Here is a 27229-nt window from a genome sequence, read left to right as displayed (position 1 = left end):
AACCTCTCTACCACACCCATCCAGGGTGCTCTTAATCTCTTGATTAATGGGAGGGTCCATAAGCTAACATACCAATCACTTTCCAAAAGCTTATCCAATAAAATTAATTACAAATTTACAGAACAAAACCAGGTCAGTATATTCTTACACCTTTAAAGAAAGAACAAAAATGAATACAAATTGCATTTTATAAACATTCAACAAAAATGGCCACAACATGCTCTACCAGGAGGAGGCGCTGCAGGACGTGTCAGGAAAATACAGGCTGGAGGTGAAGACTCTGTGGACTGATGAGACAAAAGCTTTCTGACAGCTTTGAGTCCTGTTACATCTGAAACTAACACAGCATCAATGAAAAGGAGCCAACAGTCACATATGGTGGTGGTAGTGTGATGGTCCCATGTGATGCACCATGGCAGCAACAATACAACAACAAATACACACACGTGACAAATGTACAGTAACAGATCATTAAGTGTCACGGCGCCGTGCGCATTCGTATGTTTGACTTAAGCTTAATAATCAGAATGATGCTCTGATCTCTTCAAATAAATGAAATCATACCTTTCTACTGAAACCTTTTCCTGAACCAGACCCTGCAGGATCCACCTGAGGGTCCCAGTCCTGGACCCTGTTTGTAACCAGGAGGATCCCAGGCCTGATTATTGCTGATGTGTTATAAATATTCTGGTTTTATTCTCATTAAATAAATATGTGTATAAATATGTGGACTCATGTTTCAGTCCTGGACGTTGATGCTTGTTTGAAAGGACACAGATGGACCTTGTCTCCTTCTTTCCTTCCTTTTGTGTCCTCTGTGCTTCATCTGCTGCTCTTCACTCTGTTACTTTGGACTGATTTCACTCACACTTTGTTTCCATGGTTTCTGTGCGTCACGCTGACAGCACGTGAACAACACGACATGTTTGATCTCAAAGAAGGAGCAGCATCCTCCACCCTGTTTCTCCATCTTCTACATCACCTGATTCATTCCAGTTTCTCTGCTTTCACTTTGATTCCTGAGCGTCTGTGATGAACACACTATCAGCATCACTGACATGTTTCATCATTTAAAAACACTTCCTGTCCCTCTGTGGTGGTTACAGTGACATCATGCAGTTTGTGTTTTGACCTCCAGAGGGCGACAAATCAGCACAGACAGAGAGCTCCATTCAAACTTTGCTGCCATTGTAACCCAGTGTTAATTTGGTTATCTGATATTGTGTGATATTCAGTATATATGTATATATCTATATTGGGTGTTATAAAATGTTCTTCAATGATTTTGAGTCTTTTTTATTGCTATTGGTTTGCGGCTGCTTTACGACAGTCGACTGTGGTAGTACATCCTAGCGGGAGGGGCTATGAGCTCACGTGGCTTGTAGCTGTGCCAGAGAGCAAGCTTGGGTGAGCTAGCGGGGAATATCTCCTTCTGCAGTAGCCTTAAAAAAAGAGACTATTGTTCGTTCTCCTGCCAGACGCCTCGCTGCTGTGCTGCCTCGCTGGTGCCATTAAAGGACAAGCGGCTGCCATCCGTTCATCCATCCGGACCTCGATTATTTGGACCGAAGTACTCACACACACGCCCGCACTCAGTGCCATACACTCTCTTTATTTTGCTGGCCAGCTAACACCATTGTGTTTTTTTTCTGTTTGCATTCACAAAGACTATCCAAAGACATTTTGGTTGTTGTCAAATAGACACTCTCTGATTACGGACTGAGGAGGTTGTGCTGTTACAACCCCAGGACTGAGAAAAAGGACTCTTTACATAATATCTTCACTTGTCTCCTGGTTAGAAGTGACTATTGGTGGAAATATTTTTCTTCTTCATGTCTTTGTTTACATTGTATCCCAGAGAAGTTTTAAGATGTTCAGGTTGAAACATTTGCACTTAGAGTCGGCTAAGTTTCCTTTGATGTATCCGTGTCACGCTGATGTTTAAGAGGGTATGTTAAGGACAGATGTGCTCCAGTCCAATCCTTTAAAGTGCTGGACACCGATGGTAAATTGCCATCAGACCCTAAATAAATTGTCCTCTGCTGTTATCCATATTGCTTCACTCATTCTTTGGTGAGTAGACGTATTGGTTACACCATGAGTAATAATGCTTCAAATATAATCATCAGTGTTTGAGCAGCTATGATATCAGGGACAATCTAGACACGTGTGACAATACTGAACATGTCACATGACACACCTTAGACATCATGTGATCCACTCTCAGTCTGCACTTTCATTCATGACTTCAACAGGTTGAAATGAGCTTTGAACCAACATCAGTTCAGTGCTGAAACATTCAAACGCTGCAGGAAGAACAACAACAAAGTGATGACACATGTTTGTGTTTCAAACAGGAAAACCGGCAGAAATGAATCAACCAAGGTGTTGGTTGAAGATTTGTGAATTTCCAAGTTTCACTTGAATGCAACACAGACTTCCCTCTGAGTGTCCTCAAACGCCTCTCTGGGTGTTTCCTTCCTGCTCAAAGTTCGTCTTTGCTGAGCTTCGTGGAGTGGAGCTTGTTGTTGGTGTGAAGAAACTGTAAGTTTGCTTCGTTTCCTCCTTTAACAGTTTGTCTTTAGGAACTTTACAGTTTCTTCACACAACAAACTGTGTGTTTGTATTTCCGGTCTCTCCGTTAAAGTCAGTGTGTAATGTTTTCTAACGAGGCCGAGTGTGTCCGCCATTTTTTGTTAGTGTGTGATCAGACTCCGGGAGTCAGACCAAACACACTGAATGTGGTCTGAGCTCGGCCGGAGAGCCTCTGAGCTCCGGGTGTTTATATTTACAGGGACAGCAGGATATTACTTAATATTTAGATATATTTGCTTAAATTAATATTTAGGATAGAAGTGTGCTAGATACAGATTCAACATGGCGGTCTTAAAAATACTGCGCCACAAACAGTTGGCTCCGCTCCAACAGGAAGAAGTGTTACAGAAGTTATTGTAGTTCACTAAAACTGAACTCACAACTAAAACTAGAGCTCAAAAAGTTCAAACAGAAATAAAAACTAAACACAAAAAATGAAGCTAAATTATTGATAACAATAAATGAAATTATTTTGGAAGATTAAACAACGTTTTATAGGAAATGTCCTGTTAGTGTTTTTTAGTTTGGCTAAAAAAAACAACAAAAATGAAAAACGTGCCTCATTATTTTTCAATAGACATTTATTTATGACAATGAAGGCTATTCTATTCTATTATTTAGATGTTGGATGTGAGTCACGGCTTTCAGAGTTCAGTTTGTAATGGCTGCATTAATCTCTGACACAGACCCTGAATACATAATAAATAAAACTAACATCTAAATTTAAAGAAGCAAACAAAACCTGATTAAACTGTAATATAAAGTATAACACCTGTGCTGTCTGTGGATATGTTTTGGGCTTCAGCCATCACAGACGCCTTGTTCATCGGGACTCTGTGCTTAGTTTCTAGCCAGTCCTTGGTGGATTTGCTGGTATGCTTTGGTTTATTGTCAGGCTGCAGTGTCCAGTTCTGCTTCAGCTTTAATTTTTTAACAGATGGTTTCACATGTTCTTCAAGCACCCCCTGATACACAGTCAGATGATGATCTATGATGGTGAGCTGGCCAGGTGCTGCTGCAGCAAAGCATCTCCAAACTATGATACTGCCACCTCCATGCTTCACAGTTGGTATGAGGTTCTTTTCTTTGAAGATTGGATTTGGTTTACGCCAAACATCTTGACTGCTCTGGTGTCCAAATGACTCATCTCTCCAAAGAACTTTATTCCAGAAGTCGTGGTCTTTGTCTGCGTTCGGTCTGACTTCAGTCTAGCCTTAATGTTTCTCGTGGCGATCGTGGCTCAAGAGTTGGGAGTTCGCCTTGTAATTGGAAGGTTGCCGGTTCGAGCCCCGGCTTGGACAGTCTCGGTCGTTGTGTCCTTGGGCAACCAGTCATCGACACATTCACACACTGGTGATGGCAGCTACATTGTAGCAAGACACTTCCCCCGTTGCCTACTGGTGGTGGTCAGAGGGCCCGGTGGCGCCTGTGTCCGGCAGCCTCGCCTCTGTCAGTGCGCCCCAGGGTGGCTGTGGCTACATGTAGCTGCCATCACCAGTGTGTGAATGGGTGGATGACTGGATGTGTAAAGCGCTTTGGGGTCCTTAGGGACTAGTAAAGCGCTATACAGGCCATTTACCATTTTCTCAGAGAGCAGCGGTTTTCTCCTTCCACAGCTCCTGTGAAAGTCAAACTGGTGTAGTCTCTGTCTGATAGTAGAGTTGTGCACTTTCACATCGAGCCAGAGCCTGCTGTAGTTCCTGTGATGACATTTTAGGATTTTTGATGACTTCTTTGAGCATCTTGCACTATGAATATGCAAGAATATGCTTGGACGGCCAGACCTGGGCATGGTGGCAGTTGTTTTGAATGTCCACCACTTATAAACAATCTTCCGGATGGTGGAAGGGCTGATGTCAAATTCTTTTGAGTTGTTTTTAAACCCCTTACCAGTCTTTCTGAGGGCATCACACAGCTCTTTAGATCTCACCATGGCGCTCACTTCGACAGTCAGGAGCACACCAAACTCAATCTGAGGTTTAAATAGGGCTCCTTTAAAATGCTGGGTAACAATCTACTGATCGTGTGCACCTGACGTGATGTTTAACCAGTTTAAGTAGGATGACACGTGGGGGTGTACTAATTTAGTCCTTACCAGAAATTGCATTCTTTCTAAATTACATTTCACATAAAGTTTTAAAAAGGATTTTCTTATTTTTTAATTGTTTAGTTATGTTGTTTGGATCCCTCAGTATGATTTTAATTGATATTAAATATCTATATGTCCAAATATGTTGTACAATATACAGGTTTTCATAGGGTGTCCTAGTTTTCTCATGTGACTGTCCTCCGATGAGTAATTTAGCCAGTAAATGTTGGATCTACTTCAACAGGGAGTCATTATCACCACCAGTCTATGACAGTACACAGAGGTTGTTGCTTCTGTTATTCAGACTGATGTCTTTAGACCGAACAAAATGATTATATTACTGGGAACATGAACAGACATATGAGCTGTCAGGTATGTCAACAGGTGAAGTCAGATGTTGAGACAGAAGAAAGATGTTGCAAATAAATTGTCATGAACTGTGTGGAGCAGGCAGGACTGTGGCTCAAAAACATCCATTTTTATTGCATGAAGGAAAAATAAATACAACACTCGACCAGGATAAAACACAAAACTCAACTCACAAACGAACACACAGCCATGAGGGAGGTCGCGATGCAGCACAGAGGGAGACACACACATAAATGTGGGCAAATGGGGACGGCAGCACAGCTGAAGGTGAGCTAACTTACGAAACAGGCAAACAAAGCTGAACAGGAAGCGCACCAGACTACCAAAAGTAAAACAGGAAACACTATGGCGCAGCCTAACTCACACAAGAGGTTGCTTTTGTGTGGAAAAGACTTTCAGGGTTAGGGAGATAATGGGAGGAGACAGCGAGGCGATGTGGAAACGGTTAATGGAGACGAAATTCAAATTCAAATTTTATTTGTCACGTACACAGTCATACACAGTACGATATGTAGTGAAATGCTTGGACAACTGCTCGTGACCTAAAGAAAACCAAAAAGGAAAAGGCTATGAATAAGATAGGAAATAAATATGAAAAATTAAAAAGGGTAAATTTAACTAGGAAGGAATAAAATATAAATTAAGGTTAAAAATGAAATAACTGTACAACACAAATTAGAATGAAGGGTAAATTTAACTGGGAAGAATAAGATAAAATATATAAATTAAAGTTGAAAATAAAATAACTGTACAACAAAATACACAATATAGAACTATATAAGAATGTATGAAGAAATATAAATATAAATAAATATATACACAATAACAGCAGCTGTACAAGTATTAACCGGAAATGAAGAATATAGTGACCAGTGTTGTGCAAAACCAAAGTCCAGAAAGTCCAGTGTGTGTGTAAGAACCATATGTGTGGGTCAGTACTGTGTGGTGGTGTGATTGAGAGACCGTACCGCCTGCGGGAAGAAGCTCCTCCTCAGTCTCTCTGTGTTGGTCTTCAGGGAGCGGAATCGCTTTCCTGACCTCAACAGAGAGAACAGTCTGTTGTTGGGATGGCTGAGGTCCTTATACTTATTTTCCACCCTGATTTACAAATAAATTCTTTACAAATCCTACCATGTGGATTCATGGATTTTTTTTTCACATTCTGTCTCTCACAGTTGAAGTGTACCTCTGGTGCAAATTACTGACCTCTGTCATCATTTTAGGTGGGGGAACTTGAACAATCGGTGGCTGACTAAATACCTTTTTGCCCCACTGTACGTGTATTCTAGCTAAAGCACTTCTGGATGGATGCAAACTGTTGCCTTGTACTTGTGATGTGTGCAATGACAATAAAGTTGAATTCTATTCTGTTCAGTTTCTGATGGCACAAAGTTCTGCTCATATCACGGCTCCATCTAGTGGCCTGATAGCAGAGCAGCTGATGGCAGCTTCCTCTGCCTCACACTGCTGTCTGACTGCATCCAGCTGACACTGAGAGGAAGCAGGAAAGAAGCAGCTGATGTTTGGACAGCACACATGATGGACATCAGTTGATGTGCACATGAATGATTTGTGTTTCCTCTGCAGGTAGAAAGTGTGTGTGAGCTGAGCAGCATGGATCAGTGTGAGGACAGAGAGGAGGGAGCCCCTCCCTCTAAGAGAGCCAGAGAGAGCCAGACCAAAGCTCAGAGGTGAGATGACCATCTCTAACTGTCCATGACTCTTCTCCATGTCACAGCTCAGCACTCACATCACTGCTCCATCATTATTCACAGGAACCAGCCTGGACCTCCACCCAGCTGTGTGTCCTTACAGAGTGACATGTTGAATGGTCACATCGTTACTTTTAAAGGCCGGCCTGTGTCTGCTGCAGAGAGGTGAGCTGTTAGTAACATGAACTCTTTGCTGTCACTTTGGTGTCTGATTTAAATGAACTGCTTGATGTTTCCTGGTCTCTAATGAATGAGGAATTCCTTTATTCTATAAAACATTTAAAACTCTTGCTGCTCACAGTGGGACCATCAACAACACAGATGCATTTAATGTAAGGTACAGGTATCTGTTTAAAAACAAATAGCCCTGCACAGTGTAGATGACTGTGTTTACCTCTGGGTGGCGCTCTGTTCTTGCACTGCTAACACTAGTTCAGATGATCCTTCTGCTCATTCGCAGCCTTTAAACAAGTTTCTCTTTGGGATGATGAAGTTATTTTGAGTCTTCATCAGCTTCTGTGGCTCCAAATGGAAAAACACATTTTTCTTCTGTGACAGGATCAGTGGGAGACCTGCTGGACCTGGACCTGGACCCAGCTGTGTGTCCTTACAGAGTGACTGGTCTGCAGATCGTCCCATTAATTTTAAAGTCCGGCCTGTGTCTGCTGCAGAGAGGTGAGCTGTTAGCAACGTAAAGTAACCTGTTTCTCTGTTTGGGATGATGAAGGTCTTCATCAGCTTCTGCAAATGAAAAACACATTTTTCCTCTGTGACAGGATCAGTGGGAGACCTGCTGGACCTGAACCTGGACCCAGCTGTGTGTCCTTACAGAGTGACATGTCGAATGGTCACATCATTAATTTTAAAGTCCAGCCTGTGTCTGCTGCAGAGAGGTGAGCTGTTAGTAACGTAAAGTAACCTGTTTCTCTGTTTGGGATGATGAAGGTAATCTAAGTCTTCATCAGCTTCTGCAAATGAAAAACACATTTTTTTCTCTAACAGGATCAAAGGGAGACCTGCTGGACCTGGACCCAGCTGTGTGTCCTGTAAGAGTGGCTGGTCTGAAGAGCGCTACATTGATTTTAAAGGCCAGCCTGTGTCTGCTGCAGAGAGGTGAGCTGTTAGCAACATGAACTCTTTGCTGTCACTTTGGTGTCTTCCACCTGTCCTCCTCCTCTTGCTCCACACCTCCACTTTAGTGGTCACAGAGGGACTCGGAGCTGCTTCTGAATGATGGTGCCTGTGTTTCAGCAGACTGCTTAGCCTCAGCTCCAGAGTACAGAGCTGCTAACACTGCTTTTATTGACACTTTTAATCTGTTTGTGAAATCCTTTTTCCCACGAACCCACAGAGTCTGTCATCGTTTGCCTGATTTGTCATAACTAACTGCCCCTTCTTCACCCTGACCTGTCGTGTTTGGCTCTGCAGAACTAAAATACCAGCGTAAATCCTGCTGCTTTTACACACGTACTTACATAACGGTCAGCGATTCTTTGCACACTCAGCCTCTCACATGTTTAAGCTTGCTGCGAGAGATTTCACTTGTCGCGTTTGAATAGTAAGCTAACGATTGATAAGACGATGTCAGAGGAATTGGTGCACAATTAATCTGTGACTCACCAATCAGTGCTGCTGCTCTCTACACACAGTTCGTGCGATTGCAAAGTGAAAGCAAAAAACAAGCGCAAATTCAAACGTGATTTCAATATGTCACATATTGACAGTGGCTCACCGATGACGTAATTACTCAGCTACATTTGTGAAAGAATGCAAAAGCATTGACATATCTTTCCTTAATATGACAGCCCGATTATGGAGTGCCAGGACTGCTATAATGAATTAATTAAATACACCAAGGCAAGGCAAGTTTATTTCTATAGCACAATTCAACAACAAGGTGATTCAAAGTGCTTTACAGAGACATTAGAAACAAGAACAAATAAAAAGCATGATTTAAAATTGATTAAAACAAGCAAATAAACTAACTAACTAATTAACAAACAAACAAACAAACAGACGACAGTATATAAAATCAAAACAGATAAAATCAGAACAGTAGATAAAATCAAAACAGATAAAATCAGAGATAAAATCAGTAGTTAAATGTAAGTTTTGAAATTTAAGCTTAAAGTGTGGATTTGGTGCTTTATTCAAATGCAGCTGAGAACAGGTGAGTCTTCAACCTGGATTTAAATAAACTGAGTGTTTCAGCTGATCTGAGGCTTTCTGGGAGTTTGTTCCAGATATAAGGAGCATAAAAGCTGAATGCAGCTTCTCCGTGTCTGGTTCTGACTCTGGGAACTGATAAAAGACCGGATCCAGATGACCTGAGGGATCTGGAAGGTTCATACTGGGTCAGGAGGTCATTGATGTATTTTGGTCCTAAACCATTCAGAGCTTTATAGGCCAGCATCAGGACTTTAAAGTCTATCCTCTGACGGACAGGCAGCCAGTGTAAAGACCTCAGAGCTGGACTGATGTGGTCCACTTTTTTGGTCTTAGTGAGGACTCGAGCAGCAGAGTTCTGAATGAGCTGTAGTTGTCTGACTGATTTTTTAGGTAGACCTGTAAAGACGCTGTTACAGTAATCAAGCCTACTAAAGATGAATGCATGGACTAGTTTTTCCAGGTCCTGTTGAGACATCAGATCTTTTATCCTTGATATATTCTTGAGGTGATAGTAAGCTGACTTTGTTATTGTCTTAATGTGTTTTTCTAAGTTTAGGTCTGCATCCATCACTACACCCAAATTTCTCGCCTGGTTTGTGGTTTTTAGATGTATAGATTGAAGTTCTCTGGTGACCTGTAATCGTTTTAAGAAGTAACTGAGCTGTTGAGAAACTGCTTTTTCAATGATCTTACTTAAAAACGGGAGATTTGAGATCGGCCTGTAGTTGTTCATTTGTGTCTTGTCAAGATTGTCCTTTTTCAGTATAGGTTTGATTACAGCAGTTTTTAGTGATTCTGGAAACACACCTGATAATAAAGAAAAGTTGACGATCTGTAACAGGTCTGACTCTAAAGTCTTTGAGACCTTTTTGAAAAAACTTGTTGGCAGGACATCTAAACAGCAGGAGGAGGAGTTCAGTTGACCTAAGATGTCCTCCAGGTCTTTGCTGTTAATCGGTTGAAACTGTTTCATGGTGTTTAAACAGTTTTTTGGTGGACACAGTACATATCCTGGATCTGCTGTTGATGTACCAACTGCTTGTCTAATCTTTTGGATTTTGTCTGTGAAGAATTTGGCAAAGTCATTGCAGGCCATGGTCGAATGAAGTTCAGCTGCCACTGACACAGGAGGGTTTGTTAGCCTGTCAACTGTAGAAAATAAGACCCGAGCATTATGGCTGTTTTTAGTGATGATGTCAGAGAAGTAGGACCTTCTTGCACTCCTCAGTTGTAAATTATAATTGTGAAGTTTCTCTTTATAAATGTCATAATGAACCTGGAGGTTTGTTTTTCTCCATCTGCGCTCAGCTTTCCTACACTCTCTTTTTTCTTTTTTCACCAGTGTGGAGTTTCTCCATGGAGACTTTTTCCTTCCAGAGATAACCTTCACCTTAATGGGGGCAATAGTGTCCATTACATTTAACATGTTAGCATTGAAGCTATTGACGAGCTCATTGACTGACCCTCTGGACAGGTCAGGTGTTAATGGGAAGACCTGGTTAAAAATTGCACTACTGTGTTCAGTTATACACCGTTTTGTGATCACTGTTGTTGATATATTTGTGTGGGCTGAGATTTTACTTTCAAAGAAAACACAGTAATGATCAGACAGGCCCACATCAGACACAGTAACCTTTGAAATGCTCAGGCTCTTGGAGATCAGTAGGTCAAGAGTGTGTCCTCTATTATGTGTGGCCTCTGTTACATGCTGAGTCAGCCCAAAGTTGCCCAGAGTGTTACTCAGGTCTTTAGTCCCTTTGTCCTGAGGGTTGTCCACATGAATGTTAAAATCCCCAGCAATAATTACACAGTCAAAATCAACACAGATCACAGACAGCAGTTCACTGAGGTCATTAAAAAAGTCTGTGCAGTATTTGGGAGGCCTGTAAACATTAAGAAACACAACTTTGGATGGGGCCTTCAGCTGTAAAGCCACATATTCAAAAGACTGAAAACTTCCAGGAGATAGCTGCTTACATTGAAATGATTCATTAAATAAGACAGCAACCCCTCCTCCTCTCCTGCTCGCCCTGACCTCACTGATAAAACTGTAGTTAGGAGGGGTCGTCTCGATGAGAACAGCTCCACTGTTACTTTGGTCCAACCAAGTTTCAGTTAAAAACATAAAATCAAGGCTGTGCTCAGTGATTAAATCATTAATTAAAAATGTTTTCCCAGCTAGAGATCTAATGTTTAATAAAGCCAACTTAAGTGTTTTAGAGGCATTACATGTCCCCTTGTGTTTGGGAGCAGTCTGTGGCACACAAGGTATGTTTACTATGTTTAAAGATCTTTTAGAGTGCAGCTCTCTGTGTTTTGACCAGGCCACATGTCTCCTTCTGTCACCTAAAAGTACAGAAATTTTAAAACCTTCTAGTAAACAGGGTCCCAGCTTCTCCTGGGAAAAGTCACCACTGCCATAATCCTCACAGCCCGGACCCTCCACACATCACGCATCAGACTGCGGAGACAGGGCATGAAGAGGAACTAAGGGGGGCGAGGCTGGGCAATGTGACTTCGATTGGGACAAAAAGGGATTGGGACGGGGGGTAGATCTGAGCCCAGCATTGACCCGCTCCATCATCTCCTCAGTGAATTTCAGGTGTGGGGAGGAGGGAGAAAGGGAGGGGGAGGAGGGTGATGGCCTGTCAGGGGTTTGGGGGACTGGGGAAGATCGTGGTCCCTGGTCCTGGTCGTTGGTGTTGTTGAGAGAGTTGGAGGCAAATAGGGACCCCTCTTCTTGCCTCAGATGTCTCTCCTTTCTGAGGCTCTTCCCGGGTGGGGGCAGATGAGGCTCCTCCTCAAGGTTTCTGCTGGGCTTTGTCTGTTCTTGGAGTACTGTTTGTTCCTCTTTATGAGATAACTCCTCGTTTATCTCAGCCTTGGCACCAAGCACGGATGGATGACGTATGGAATAAAACAAGTTGGAGGTGAACAGTTTCACCCCTGACTTGTTAAAATTAAATCCATTTGCTTTAAACAGATGCCTGCGTTCCCAAAAAATATTAAAGTTGTTGATAAAATGCACCGAGTTGTCAGTACATGCTGATATAAGCCATTTATTCAGTGTAAACAACCTGCTGAATCTCTCGTCTCCTCCTCTGACCGGCGGTACAGATCCACTGATGAATACAGCTGCATTCAGAGAGTTTACAGTGTTTAATAATCCAGTAAAGTCCCGTTTCAGAACCTCCGACTGTTGTTTGGACACATCGTTTGACCCTGTATGCAGAACAATGTTTGTCACAGTTGGATATTCATCTGCAATTTGAAGAATTCTCTCCTTCAGGTTGTTGACCATATCCTTAGGAAAGCAGAGGACTTTAGTGTTCTTACCGCACATCCTTTGTACATCCTTTACAGCAGAGTCACCCACAATCAGAGTTTCAGGCCTAGCCTTTAGCTTTCCCTGTGGCCTTTCACTTTTCAACAGATTTTCAGACCTTACTTCGCTGCTTTTAGATGGATGGTTGTCCGATATAGATCCAGGGTCCTTTGATAGTGACACCATTAAATAATTAATTTAATGTGGCAATAATTAATTAAAATTGGAATTAATTAATTAAATAAATAGTTATGACACATGTAATTAATTAATTATTGACACATGTAATTAATTAATGACACATTTAATTAATTATTGACACATGTAATTAATTATTTATGTATTTCACATTTTAATTAATTATTGACACATTTAATTAATTAATTATTGACACATTTAATTAATTATTTAATGCTATATTTATTTATTTCATTTTGGCAGTCCTGGCGCCTGGCTCTCATCATGAAATAATTTTATCTGTCAGCCTCACCCATCAAACTCAGGGGGCGGGGTTAACGCTGATCGAGTCAAAACCATTGCTTTGGCCTGGTGGCCATTGTTTCTAGCACACAACAACCGGCATGTGGAAGCTAACAGAACTGAGCTTTGAAAAACCCTGTGTGTGTGTCACCAAATACCGTTTTAATATTTTTTAGCCGAGAATGTAGTGGTTTAATCTTCATGTGTCTGGTCGGTTTGTCAAGATACAGCCTCTTTGCAAAAGTGTTTCGATGATTTCGGAGATGTCGTCCCAGTCTCACGGCAAAGCGTGGGATAGACCCGCTCGCCTCGCAAGCAATCCCACCGACAAAGCGCAGGCCCCGGTACACAGCTGTAGTAACCCCCGCTGACTTCTTTTACTGAGGTTATATTTATCTGTGTTTTATTTCCTGATGTTCTTATGTGTCCTACGTGTTTCAGTCTGAATTATAACTAACATTAAAAACATGTTTAAGGAGGAGAGAGAGCAAATAAATCTGTTTAACATCTGATCTTTGGGTTTTTGTTCAGTAATCAGCGTGACCTGTGTATAAACACATAAAAGAGATAACGTTGGTGTTTCCGTCATGTAGTAACTGCTGGCTTTAACTGTACAAAGGTTGTTCGACACTATGAAACACATACAGACTTCATGATGTTCGGCTAATATTTTTATTGTGAATATTAATCATGCTGACCTCGCTCTGTACACCACGCAGCGAGGTCAGCATATCCACGATATCCTCAGCTCCATGAGTTAACACAAAGTTTCCCAGCTGACTATCTAACTGCCAACTATTCCAGAGACGTGAAAATATACAGCATAAAAAACACAAACACATAGCAGTCTAACAACACTGTAGCAGAGATGAACCGTCAGTTTGTCGCAGATCAAAGTGGAATGAAAGTTGTAAATAAAACAGCGAAGTAAACGTGAGCCGACAGACAGAACCTGAGTGAATGAAGTCCAGCGTTGAACCACTGAGAGCTAAAACTCAGCTGAGGTTTCAAAGCTGTGTGCTGGTGATTGGACATCAGCCGCTGATGAAGCTGTTCGCCTATAAAGTGCTCTGTAAGGAAACGAGCTCCAGCAGCTCTGCGCTCGGGGAAAACACTATATTTACTTATCTTGTGCAGAAAAATGCGCTGACATTGCGTTATATCGAGCACCGGCTGCCCAGTTAAACTGTGACTATCACCAGGTAACTAGGCGTGTTTCTTGAATTAGCAGCAGGTGTTAAACAGCTGACAGATGAGGAGGAGGATGCATGCAGGTAAACTGAGGGTCTGTTGAGCTGATCGCTGGTTTCGTGAGAAAAATGTCAGCTCGTTCTTTATGTTACAGAAGCACAGAGACACAAGACCAGGCGGAAAGAGACGATCGTTCGGTGAAAATGAGAATCTGCGAATGCAACATGTGGAACACGGAGAGTGGAATATGTAAACAAACCGGTTAACGTAACCCCCTCGGTGCACTCTGCATGCTAACTGTTAGCAGAGCTAGTGAAATCTCTGAAAACATCTGAGCACTTTTGCAAGCATGTTCTATGTTGACAACCTGACCAGACATACGGCGCGACATTCGCGGCTAAAACACTGTTAAAAGTGTAGCTGGTGACAGAAAAACTACACCACCACCATTGCTGCTTGTGATTTGATCTGCATTCTGGGATACCTGCCTGCCCCAAGTCTACACAAGCAATCGATTATCTAGGATCGACCTGTTTGTTTGCTGTGCAAAGTAAGTCAAATCAAATGTTAGAGAAGCTGCATGGGCAGCGTTAACCCCGCCCCCTGAGTTTGATGGGTGAGGCTGACAGATAAAATTATTTCATGATGAGAGCCAGGCGCCAGGACTGCCAAAATGAAATAAATAAATATATCATTAAATAATTAATTAAATGTGTCAATAATTAATTAATTACATGTGTCAATAATTAATTAAATGTGTCAATAATTAATTAATTACATGTGTCAATTAATTAATTACATGTGCCATAACTATTTATTTAATTAATTAATTCCAATTTTAATTAATTATTGCCACATTTAATTATTTAATGGTGTATTTAATTAATTCATTATGGCAGTCCTGGCATTCGATACCCGACGGGCAGGGCTGAGATGGATTTTGGTGGCCCAACTCGAGAAATCGCTAGCCCCGGGACGTCGGGCAGGCGGTTTTGCGAGCCCTGGACATCACAAACATTTTCTGTAAATTCTGTGAATCTCAGGCAAATCGACTTGTGTGAAGTGTTTCCAGCTGGGTGTTGTGTAGCTGGAGTTGAGTGTTTTGGCTGATGCATGAAACGATACATTTTTACACATGAGGAACGTTTTCTTTGTATTTATCACACGGCGTGGTGCGGGGAAAAGCCTTTCTAAGGTTTGAATCTGAGGTTTGTTCTTTGCTCCTCATCCGTAAATTCTCTCCACACTCTGCCTCTGTGATCACTCTGTGATTCTTGTGTAGGTGGTAGCCGAGGTTTGTTGTCTTTGAGTCTGTGGTTTGTTCCATAATTTGCATCGTACAGTTTTCTGGTCCATGTCAGACTTCTCCTAACCAAACCACGTCCGTGCTACAGAGCTAGCCCCTCGTTTAGGAGTAAGGTCCTTGATTTATTTGGACTGGTCCTTCTGTTTGTCATTTGTCAGTTTATTTTGAAAAGTCTCAACAGGATCTTGAGTAGGGATGGGTAAACGGTGCTGAACCGGTGCTTAAAGAATGGAGAACACAAAATTGGTCCAAAAACCTCTCATGTTCAGCTGTTTTTTGTAAAAAGATAACAATGTTAGCCTTTTCTGCAGCTATGGGGCATATATGGTATCACTCTTGGCTGGAAGCAGTGCTTAAACAATGGAAAAAACACAAACTTTATCCATAAACCTCTCATGTTTAACTGTTTTCCACTTTTTCTTTGGTCATTTTAGCCTTTTTGTCCAGGGTGAAGGGAGTATCTGCCATCAAACAAGAAGACAGCCGCATGTAGCTATGATGGTGTTTGCTAGTTCACCTTACATGCATTAATGTAATAACGTGGTTAGCCTACTCAACGTAAATTACACACCAACAACATGAAGCTACTCACGCAGAGAAGAACGGCTGCTGCTGCATCATCATCCTCATCATTTCTGCTACACTGGCAGGGCTAGGGGCCAGGACTCTCCTCTTCGTGTTTTTGGGGGATGTTGCATAACAGGCAACCCACCCGCAGTAGATGTGCTCGGTGTGAGGTCTCGCAGCAAGCTATCAAATACGGCGCATTTCTGGGCTTTTAAAAAAACGCTATGCGTCGCCAGGTGTTTCATCGGATTCTTGGTCTTACCTTCTTTGATAGTATCACAGTATCAGCTTAAAGCACTTGTTGCTGCTGAGTTTGCATCTTTTGCTGTGAAGTACAGCCAGACTTTTGACCGCTTTGCCTTGGACATTTTTAATCTGTAGCTCTGCTCTAAAAGAACGTACGTACCTGGCCCCGCCTACTATCCTCGGAAACGTAAAATGATTGGCTAGAAGTGTATCACAGCTCAGGAAAATAAAGCACCGTGCTGCTTGTCGGTCTGGTTACTACCGTTTATGTCAGAACCGGTACCCATCCCTAATCTTGAGCTTTATTGTGAAAGGTTTATGTAGAAAATAAACAAACGGATGGATTTACCATTGTTGTTGCTAATGACTACGCCTGCCTGCCTGTAGTGGTTATTTCAAATATGAGAGGAAGTGAGAACTTGTGACCATCAAAACGATGAAAAAAGAAACAGTTTATTTTGTGACACCACGAAACAAACAATAGCGCATAATATGAAACGATAGACGTCCACATATCGTCATAGATGGTTGTATCGAACAGCCCTAGCAGAGAACGCGTCGATGCTCAGAGAATAACCTGAAGCTGAACATCACCCAAAGAAGTCATAATGGACTGCAGGAGGCACAGACAGCTCCACTGCCCTCTCATGACACCATCACCCTGGTGTAAAAGGCCCAGCAGCTGCACGTCCTTTGTGTCCTGAGGAAGAATAACCTGGACCAGAAGCTGCTGCTGGCCTTCTACCCTCCTCATTGGAGAGCGTGCTCTCCTCCTGCCTGCTGTTTGTACTCAGGGGCCACGACTGAGAACAGGAAGGCTGCAGACAGGGTCATTAACACCCCCAAATCATCACTGGCTTCCCTCTGCCACCCCTGGAGGCCATCATCAGTTCCTCCTGTCTCAGGAAAACCAGGTCACATCATTACAGCTTTAAGTGTTTAAGGTGCTAACTAAAAATAAAGACAAGATGATAGTTTATTAAATTTTAATGACATTTGCAGATTGTTTCGGTGAAGTTTAATAAACTCCTTGCTATCTAAAATATAACAGGACACCGGAGTAAATTCTCGAGCATCTCACACTTCTGATAATCAGCTGTCTGTCTGATGTTTATTCAGCTGTGTAAAAACTATAACTTTAATCTCAGCCAAACCGATTTACTCAGGAACAAATAAAATACTGAAAAAAGCCAAACAATAACATTTTTAAGTTATCTAAGTGACTCATATATCATGTTTAACCTGAGTAGGAAAGACGGCGGTGGGTTTGAAAACGATTTGCCGGGAGTCCGGTGTTCTCACGGCTCTAGTTAGCCTAGCCCCCGGCTAGCTATCGAGCTAGTGGGTAACAGACGTCTCCGAAAACGTCGGAGCGCTTTTGAAAATATGTGGTGTCCTGATAAACTGAGCAGATATTTGAGGTTTACACAGCTACATTCTCGCCTGGAAATATGTTAAACGTTTATTTTGTTACCCAGAAAGAATAATAAGAGTAACATTAAAACTAACTAGCTGCCGCCATTGTTGGAAGCTGCGCTGGGCCGTGCTATGAATTCTGGGACAGGTTGGGCCACAAAGGTTTTACACCCGTCCCATCATTCAAATCTGGGGAAAAGAAGGACGCGTTTGTCGGCCACACTTGGAGGAGTCTTCAAATTTGGACAGCCTTTGTCAAACCGCTGTGACGTAATCGGTCTACAAATGCGTCCGCCGAAGGATGCAGGCCCTCGTTCTTCCTGAAGCCCATTTGTGAGGTCAGACACTGTTTGACGAGAACTTTATATTTAAGTACTGTTGTCCAGGCAACCACCAACCAAACTCAGACTCTATCAGCCTATCAGATGGCCCGATGGAGACGTGTGATTGGTCACTCCAGAGAACACGTCTCCATGCTCTAGAGTCCATCAGAGGCTTTCATTGTGCTTGATGATGTAAAGCTTGGTGCAGCTCGGTTGCCATGGAAACACATTTCATGACGCTATCTGAACGCCAGGTGAAGTTTGGTCGTCTGTAGTGATTTCCAGAAAGTCGGCGACCTCTGTGTCCCTCAGCATCCACTGACCCCACTCTGTGATCGTAACTCTTCATCGCTGTTCCACTAACAGTGACAGTGGAACATGTAGCAGTGGGGAAAGTCCCACCTGGACTCGTTGCACTGGTAGCATCCTGTCACAGTCGTACGCTGTAGTTCACTGAGCTCCTGAGTCATCCTTCCACAGATGTTTGTAGCAGCAGCCTGCATGCCCAGGTTTTATACACCTGTGGTTGTGACTGGCACACCTGAAGTCTGTGGTTCAGTGGAGACTGAATACTTTTGACAGTATAGTGTTTCTGAGCTGAGTCTCAGGAGAAAGTGACACAAAGCAAACAAGTCGTTCTTACGAGGGACGTCAGAGAAAAATAAGAAACGGTTTTAGAACCAGCAACTAACTCAAACTGACGTGAACGATCAGCAGTTACACAAATGTTTAGAGTTGCTGCACAAAGACGTCACAGCAGGTAATGCTTCACATACTTTTATCTTATAGGTGGAGAAGACTGCAGTGATCACCTGAAACAGTTTTGTCTGATTGGTTTGATTTCCTTTTAATCCACTTCATGCATATGACTCATTACAAGAATGATAAAAGTAACAAAAAGAAGCTTTGACAGAAAAGTTTCCTAAAATAACATTTAGAAGTGTCTGTGAAGGTTCTCAGTCATCCAGGTCATCGTAGTCAAAGGAGCTTGCAAAGAAAAGCGTCTGGACTTCTTTAAGTTACTTGAAGACGTTTCACCTCTCATCCGAGAAGCTTCTTCAGTTCTAAGGTCAAATGGTGGAGAGTCCCAGATATAAACCTAGTGGGAGTTTCCCCCCACAGAGGGACAAAAGGACCCCTGATGATCCTCTAATCACCTGAGCCAAGGTGGGAAACTGGGTGTGGGTCCCAATCAGCCAGAGTTTCGGGTGTGTTCATTGTGAAACCTGGCCCCACCTTATCATGTGAATTCCTGAGGTCAGATGGCCCAGGATATGAGTGGGCGTTAAGGCGTCTGGGGAGGGATCTCAAAACTGGATTATAGATGGCAGAGAGTTGGTGTCGTTGGCTCTTTCAAAGGAAGAGTACCCAGCCACTGGTACAGATATGTGGACGAAACCTGGGTCAAAATCAAGACACAAGAAGTGGAATCCTTCACTGTGCACATTAACGCTGTGGATAAAAACATCAAGTTCACCAGGGAAGACACAAAGGACGACTGTTTGCCTTTCCTGGACTGCGCTGTGCACATTGAAGAGAACGGCAACCTCAACATCGAAGTTTACCGGAAGCCCACACACACGGACCAGTACCTCCTGTTTGACTCCCATCACCCTCTGGAGCACAAACTTGGAGTAATCAGGACCCTACACCACCGGGCAGAACATGTTCCCTCTAAGCCTGAAGGAAAAAAGAAGGAACACACACATGTAAAGTAGAGCTGGGCGATATATCGAGTTTTTAAAAAATATCGATATATTTTTATACGAGATATAAGATGTGACAATATCCTTTATATCGATATAGTCTATGTTACGTTATAATTATACTTGCGGAGCCGCAAGTTTGCCTCCCCCATCGCTTCACCTGCAGGAAGCGACAAGATGGACACGGCAAATCCGTTAACGAGTTACTGCGCATCGCCCCGTGCGTGGGGCTGGACGGCGTCAACGTGTTAGCGAGCTAACCACGCTAACGAGCTAACCACGCTAACGCCATGCAGCCCAGAGGCGCTGCACGGACTAAAATCCTTTCATTTTCTCAAAAGTTGACAGCGCGCCTTATGTATGAATTCTGGTTGTGCTTGATGGCCGCGCACCGATTTTCTGTGGAACACGGCGCTCAGCAATCTGTCAAAAATGTTTGAGTACGACTTTGGTAAGCTACGGAGCTGCACCGCTTGATGGATTGTCGGAGCATTACGGCTGAGCCTCGCGGAGTGATACGTACTGTGCTTCAACGTAATATTACCTTACTGTGTATAAGGACCATAAATGGCACCTGTTAAGAGACGTGGTTACGAAGAGGATTTCAAACTCCAGGCTGTCAGTCACGCAGTACAAGTTGGGAACAGAGCAGCTGTGAAATCTGTCCTTGTTATAGTGATCGTCTTTTAGTTTACATTTTGACTGCACATTTGTGAGCTTTTTGTTATGTACAAAAACAACCTTGTTTTCTTTTATTTATGGAGCATTATTATTTAATAAATGCTCATAATTTATTTTTGAGTAAATTTTATGTACATCTGCTCTATGTTAATAAAAGTGCCTGTGTGACATCTGGGACACAGCTTTGACTAAGAACTCTCTTTTTGTTCTTACTTTATGGCTTTAAAAAATATATATCGAGATATATATCTTATATCGCCATCCAGCTAAAAAATATCAAGATATGAATTTTGGGTCATATCGCCCAGCCCTAATGTAAAGGAAGCACTCAAAACGTGCGGCTATCCTAAATGGGCGTTCTTAAAGTCAGCAAAGAGGCACAGAAAAGAAGACCAGACACCAGCGAGGGAGGATAAGAAGGACAGACGCAACAACATTGTCATCCCCTATGTAGACGGTGTATCAGAGAAACTCAGGAGAGTTTTCTCCAAGCATGACATCCCGGTGTATTTCAGACCCAGCAACACGCTCAGACAGAAACTGGTTCACCCGAAAGACAAAACGCCAAAACACAAACTTAACAATGTGGTGTATGCTGTACAGTGCAGCGAGGAATGCTCAGACCTCTACATTGGAGAGACCAAACAGCCACTTCACAAGCACATGGCACAACATAGAAGAGCCACCTCCACAGGACAAGACTCAGCAGTCCATCTGCATCTTAAGGATAAAGGACACTCTTTCGAGGATGCCAATGTTCACATTTTGGACAGAGAGGACAGATGGTTTGAAAGAGGAGTGAAAGAAGCCATCTATGTCCACTGTGAGCGACCATCTTTGAACAGAGGCGGGGTTTACGACACCAACTCTCTGCCATCAATAATCCAGTTTTGAGATCCTTCCCAGACGCCTTAACGCCCACTCACATCCTGGGCCATCTGACCTCAGGAATTCACATGATAAGGTGGGGCCAGGTTTCACAATGAACACACCCGAAACTCTGGCTGATTGGGACCCACACCCAGTTTCACACCTTGGCTCAGGTGATTAGAGGATCATCAGGGGGTCCTTTTGTCCCTCTGTGGGGGGAAACTCCCACTAGGTTTATATCTGGGACTCTCCACCATTTGACCTTAGAACTGAAGAAGCTTCTCGGATGAGAGGTGAAACGTCTTCAAGCAACTTAAAGAAGTCCAGATGCTTTTCTTTGCAAGCTCCTTTGACAACATTTAGAAGTGTGTAGTTCTAATATAAGTGTTGTAGTTTGATCAGCAGAGACCGGAGCTGTGAGCATGATTGTGGTGAAGCTTCACTCCTGAGACTGAACTTAGGAGATGCTGTGAAATATTTAGAGAAAAGTCTGATTAGTTAAACTCAGAGGAAAACTTGTCCTGGTCAACATGAGCTTGTGCATCGTCCCCTTTACTGGGACTGGTGTCAGAGTCATGTTTAATGAGTTTTGCATTATGGAATTAATGTGTGAATATTTCTCCAGCTTTACAAAGTCTGGCACAAACCTTTTTGTCCATTGGAGAATGAAGAGAATAATCAGAGCAGGTCTGCATGAATAAAGATAAACATACACAGTTATATAACGCTCTATGAAAGTCATTTATTCCTTTGGTTTGTGTTGTTAGGAGGGGGGTCGTGGGAGGGTCCATGTTTATATAGGCAGTGAGAGGAAGTCTGAAAATACAGATGTGACAAAGATAATGAAAATAGAAGAATCACACACGTGAATAATAAATAAATCTATAAAAAGGGTCTGACTGGTCCCCAGGAGAACCCAGAGATGGTACAGAAGCTGATTTGTTAGTGTTCCCTTTGATTGCATCCTTTCCTTAATCTTTCCTACCTCTCCTCCTTCCTTGTGTGCTTTGATATTATGTTACGGGCCCCAGCAATGTTGCCACAATAACAAAGATGAAATCAAATGCTGGTGAAGTTCAGGAGCGATGAAGACACCGTGCACTCGGTTTGCCTTCCATCTCAGCAGTGGGCAAAAGTCCCCAAAGCAACTGGGGAGCACCTGACCTGACATCAATAGTTCCACCTGTGATGTTGCTCCATGTTTCTGTCCTTCTGTGCAGTCCATGTCACAAAGTAATAGATTACAGAAATTAGTCATGTTTCCAAAATAATTTGGAGTCGTCATAGTCACTGAAAATAACAAATATACTAATGAATTAAATGATTAACATAAAAGTGGACACATGGTTGGCCCACTGCATGACCCACTGAGTCAGCAGTGGGTTGATGGTAATAACTTCTCCTCTCCCTGTGCCGGCTCCTCTCAACAGTTTCTCACCATGTTTCTGTTGGAGACATGCTAACAATGCTAATGCTAAAGGCTGCATAACTAATGCTCAGCTGGGACAAGAACTACATGTTGTGTTCAATCAGAACAAAGCAGCAAAGACAAAGATGTTTGGACCTGTGTGTGTTTGATCCTGCAGCTGGAGCAGCTGTCAGAAACCACATCTGTAATGTGGCTGACAGCTGGGACACTGTTTACATTCATACATGTTTTAGCTGCTTAGAGTTTATGCTGGAGGGGAACCTGCTCACCTTGGATATGTTTCTGGTTCTGCAGACACTGCATCTGCTCATACTGGGACCAGTCTGCTTCATCAGGAGACTGGTCCTGTCCCCAGTGTGGAGAAAGATCCAGAGCTGGACTGCAGACAGCCAGTCAGAGCAGCTGTGTACAAAGTAAGACTGAACATCTGTCTGCTGATGGACTCGTTTCTGAAAACTGGACTTCTTGTGTTGTTCAGACATTGAAGAGTTTTCTCTCTCTTTTCTTTCAGCAGATGTTGGTCTGCAGGAGGTTTTAGATGAACATAAGATCAGTCTGAGGAGGAGATGTGAACGTGTGACTGAAGGAAGTGATGAAACAGGAAGTAGAACCCTCCTCAACACCATCTACACTGAGCTCTACATCACAGAGGGACAGAGTGAAGAGGTTCATACCCAACATGAGGTGAGGCAGCTGGAGACAGCTTCCAAGATGGACGCCCTCCATGACGCTCCAATCAGGTGCCAGGACATCTTTAAAGCCTTACCTGACCAACAGAGACCCATCAGAGTGGTTCTGACCAACGGCGTGGCTGGTGTTGGAAAAACCTTCTCAGTGCAGAAGTTCACTCTGGACTGGGCAGAGGGCTTGGAGAACCAACATGTCAGTGTGGTGGTTCTGCTTTCATTCAGGGAGCTGAACCTGATCAGAGATGAGCAGTACAGTCTTCTGGAGCTGCTCCATGTTTTCCATCCAACATTACAGAAGGTCTCAGCAGAGAAGCTGGCTGTCTCTCAGCTTTTGTTCATCTTTGACGGCCTGGATGAAAGCAGACTTTCATTGGATTTCACCAACAGGAAGCTGCTGTCTGATGTCACACAGAAGTCATCAGTCAGCCAGCTGCTGACAAACCTCATCCAGGGGAATCTGCTTCCCTCGGCTCTCGTCTGGATAACTTCCCGACCTGCAGCGGCCAATCAGATCCCTCCTACATATGTTGACAGGCTAACAGAAGTACGAGGCTTCACTGACGCCCAGAAGGAGGAGTACTTCAGGAGGAGATTCAGTGATGAAGAGCTGTCCAGCAGAATCATCTCCCACATGAAGACATCCAGGAGCCTCCACATCATGTGTAGCATCCCAGTCTTCTGCTGGATCACTGCTACAGTTCTGGAGCACATGTTGACTACAGAGCAGAGAGGAGAGCTGCCCAAGACCCTGACTGACATGTACTCACACTTCCTGCTGGTTCAGACAAAGAGGAAGAAGAACAAGTACCACGAGGGACATGAGACGAGTCCACAGGAGCTGACGGAGGCTGACAGGGAAGTTCTTCTGAAGCTGGGGATGCTGGCGTTTGAACATCTGGAGAAAGGAAACATCATGTTCTACCAAGAAGACCTGGAGCAGTGTGGTCTGGATGTGACAGAGGCCTCTGTGTACTCAGGAGTTTGTACAGAGATCTTCAAAAGAGAGTGTGTGATCTTCCAGAAACCAGTCTACTGCTTTGTTCATCTGAGCATTCAGGAGTTTCTGGCTGCTGTCTACAAGTTCCACTGTCACACCAATAGGAAGACAGAGGTGGTGAAGGACTTTTTGAGCACAGACTGGAATGAGCTGAGTAACTTAGAGCTCGGTGGTGTTTTTGATTTTGATGGGTTTGGTCGTAGAAATGGAAGAAATTTCAAATCTCTGGATTATTTCCTGAGCAGAGCCATGCAGAAATCCCCCAGAGTAAAAATGGCCACCTGGACCTGTTTGTCCGCTTCCTTCATGGCCTCTGTCTGGAGTCCAACCAGAGACTCTTAGCAGGTCTGCTGGGTCAGACAGAGATCAGTCCAGAAACCATCCAGAGAGTCATCAACAACCTGAAGGAGATGAACAGTGATAAAATCTCTCCTGACAGAAGCATCAACATCTTCCACTGTCTGATGGAGATGAACGACCTCTCATTATTTCAGGAGATCCAAGAGTTCCTGAAGTCAGAGAACAGATCAGAGAAACTCTCTGAGATCCAGTGCTCAGCTCTGGCCTTCATGCTGCAGATGTCAGAGGAGGTTCTGGATGAGTTGGACCTGCAGAAGTACAACACATCAGACCAAGGACGACTGAGACTGATTCCAGCTGTGAGGAACTGCAGAAAGGCTCGGTGAGTCCAGATGTGATTATTAACATCATTGATCAGTGTTGATCAGTAGTTTAGTTCTTCAGATACACACAGCACTAAACGACTCTCAGTAGTTTCTCAGATAAAATAATATTTTGTGTTGATCAGAAATGTGTGTGTGCACTCAGCATGATGCTGCTTTGGTAGTCGTACGCTGTGTGTTGTAGACTCACATCTACATGTAGTACCTGTGTGGTGTCATTAGGGGGCAGTATTTTAATCTGCTGCTGTTGGTCATTCAGACGCTGCTGTTAGACAGAAATAAGAATCTGTGGAGAGCTTCTTTGTAGTGAACTCTGATGTTACAGACAGAACAGACAGAACTACAGACACAGAGTTTAGTGGCACAAACATGGGGAGTGAGGATGAAGGTGCTGAGGAAGACTCTGGTTCAGTGTGATGTCCTGATGAGTGACAGTGCTGTGGTTCAGAGTGGGGCTCAGAGGTGAACCAGCTGTGCTCTGCCCACAGTGGGACAAACTGAGTGAGAAGACTCTGCAGACATCAGAACATGTGTCAGATGTGTGAGCTAACGCTGATGTGACAGCAGCTCATGGATTCACTCTCATTCCTGCTGCTGCTCCTAATGTCTGACTTCATGTCCTCATTAATCACAGAGCTCATTGTTCAGTGTTTAGTTGTTGCTGCTGAAATGTCGTCCCTGTTTCCACTGATATTGATCCTGTTCAATGACACGTTTCATATCAGTGAACATGTTCTTTAGGACGTCCACTGACATGTGTAAGTGTCCTGCTGGAAATCAAACCATCCATGAAATCCATGAAAAATCCTTTTAGTGTTTCTAACTTCAGCCTCTGTCCTCTCTCTCTCTCCATCCTCCTCACTGCTTCTTTCACTGATAATCACACAAACATCGTATTCAGCTACAAAATAACACAATAACATCATCTGATCATCATTATTATAAGAGCAGGATCCATGTTTGATATCAGAGTAACACACTGCTTGGTTATGTGCAGTCATCATCAGTGACTGGGTCAAACAGAAGCTCTCTGATTGGTTGCTGACCTTGGTCACCTGTCCTCTCTCTTTGCTGTCTCCATCCTCTCTCTCCTCTCTCTCCCTCTCTGTCTTTGTACGTCACTCAGGTCCAATGGAAACAGTGACCTTTACAAACAATCAAAGACGAACTGATCCATGTCAGGTTATAACAACATATAAGTGAAATCAGCTCTGATATCAGCAGCTCTGAGTTCATCATTATTGTCCAGTGATGAGATTTCTGCTCCGTTTGGTAACAGTCAGCAGGTTTTTCCTGCGTGTGGACGTGAACAGTCGTACCTGACAGCAGGTAGCAAACAGAGATCATCTTTCCAGCTGGAACTCTTCACTGAGCTCAACTCATTCAAAATGTTCAAAACAGGAAACAGTCCAAATGTGTGTCTTCACTCTGACTCTGGATCAGATCTCAGTGACAGACTGTGGACATTATGGAAGCCTAAATGTGACACCATCTTCCTCCTTCATCTGCAGATTAAAGCCAAACAAAGATTCTCATTCAAAGTCTGCAGGTCTGAGAGAGACTCAATCGTTGTGTCATGTCAGACACACTAAGAGGAGCTGAAGCACAGATGTGAAGAGCAGATGTTCATCAGATTATGACCTCACTCTGTTTTGTCTTCATGTACATTCAGTCTGTGTTTATAATGCAGATTTCTGCTTTTATAATAACACATTTTATATTTTCTATCATCACAGACTGACTCACTGTGGACTCTCAGAGACTCACTGTGAAGTTGTGGCCTCAGCTCTGAAGTCCAACCCCTCCCATCTGACAGAGCTGGACATGAGTTGGAATGATGGCCTCCAGGATTCAGGGATGAAGCTTCTGTGTGCTGGACTGGAGAGTCCAAACTGTCGACTGGAGGCTCTGAGGTGAGTTCACTGACTGCAGCTGTTGTTGTTTTTCTATATTTCAGGTCTTTGATGTTTGAAACTTTCTTTAGTTCCTAAATGTTCAGGATGTGTCTGGAGACAAATGTGAAGAAGTTTGAGTGCTTTCAGAAAAGTTGTGTCTTTCCAAACGACTGAACAACAGTTTTTCCTTTTGGCTCCAAATACAAGTGACAGACTTGAGCAGGGTTTATTTAAAGGCTGACAGAAGTGGAGTGGTGACGGGGAGATGTTTGACAGGACAGTGTTTCAGCCTCCACAGGTTCATGTTGTGCTCCATCAGTCAGTGAAGATGAAGTCTGCACTGATGAGGCTGTAGACCAGGGGTCCCCAATCCCAGTCCATGAGGGCCGGTGTCCCTGCAGGTTTTAGATCTCACCCTGGGTCAACACACCTGAATCACATGATTAGGTCATTACCAGGCCTCTGAAGAACTTCAAGACATGTTGAGAAGG

General features: G+C 43.2%; 1 protein-coding gene and 1 pseudogene across 2 annotated transcripts in view; both read left to right on the top strand.

Annotated features, from left to right (window-relative positions):
• Positions 1-27229, top strand: part of LOC309702919 (NACHT, LRR and PYD domains-containing protein 12-like) — a 184289-nt pseudogene that overhangs the window by 137562 nt on the left and 19498 nt on the right. The window contains exons 3-9 of the transcript XR_014280846.1: positions 6829-6930; positions 7324-7440; positions 7542-7658; positions 7768-7878; positions 22769-22887; positions 22986-24842; positions 26580-26756. The product of XR_014280846.1 is annotated as an NACHT, LRR and PYD domains-containing protein 12-like (transcript). The remainder of the gene's footprint in view (positions 1-6828; positions 6931-7323; positions 7441-7541; positions 7659-7767; positions 7879-22768; positions 22888-22985; positions 24843-26579; positions 26757-27229) is intronic.
• LOC309702921 (uncharacterized protein) overlaps positions 3655-27229 on the top strand; it is a 153336-nt gene continuing 129761 nt past the window's right edge. The window contains exon 1 of the mRNA XM_082527565.1: positions 3655-3664. The gene's annotated coding sequence lies outside the window, so the exon portion shown is untranslated. The remainder of the gene's footprint in view (positions 3665-27229) is intronic.

Source organism: Aulonocara stuartgranti (assembly GCF_965226115.1).
Source record: "Aulonocara stuartgranti genome assembly, chromosome: 3".
Classification (NCBI taxonomy): Eukaryota; Metazoa; Chordata; class Actinopteri; order Cichliformes; family Cichlidae; genus Aulonocara; species Aulonocara stuartgranti.
This window is presented reverse-complemented; position numbering and strand designations above follow the sequence as displayed.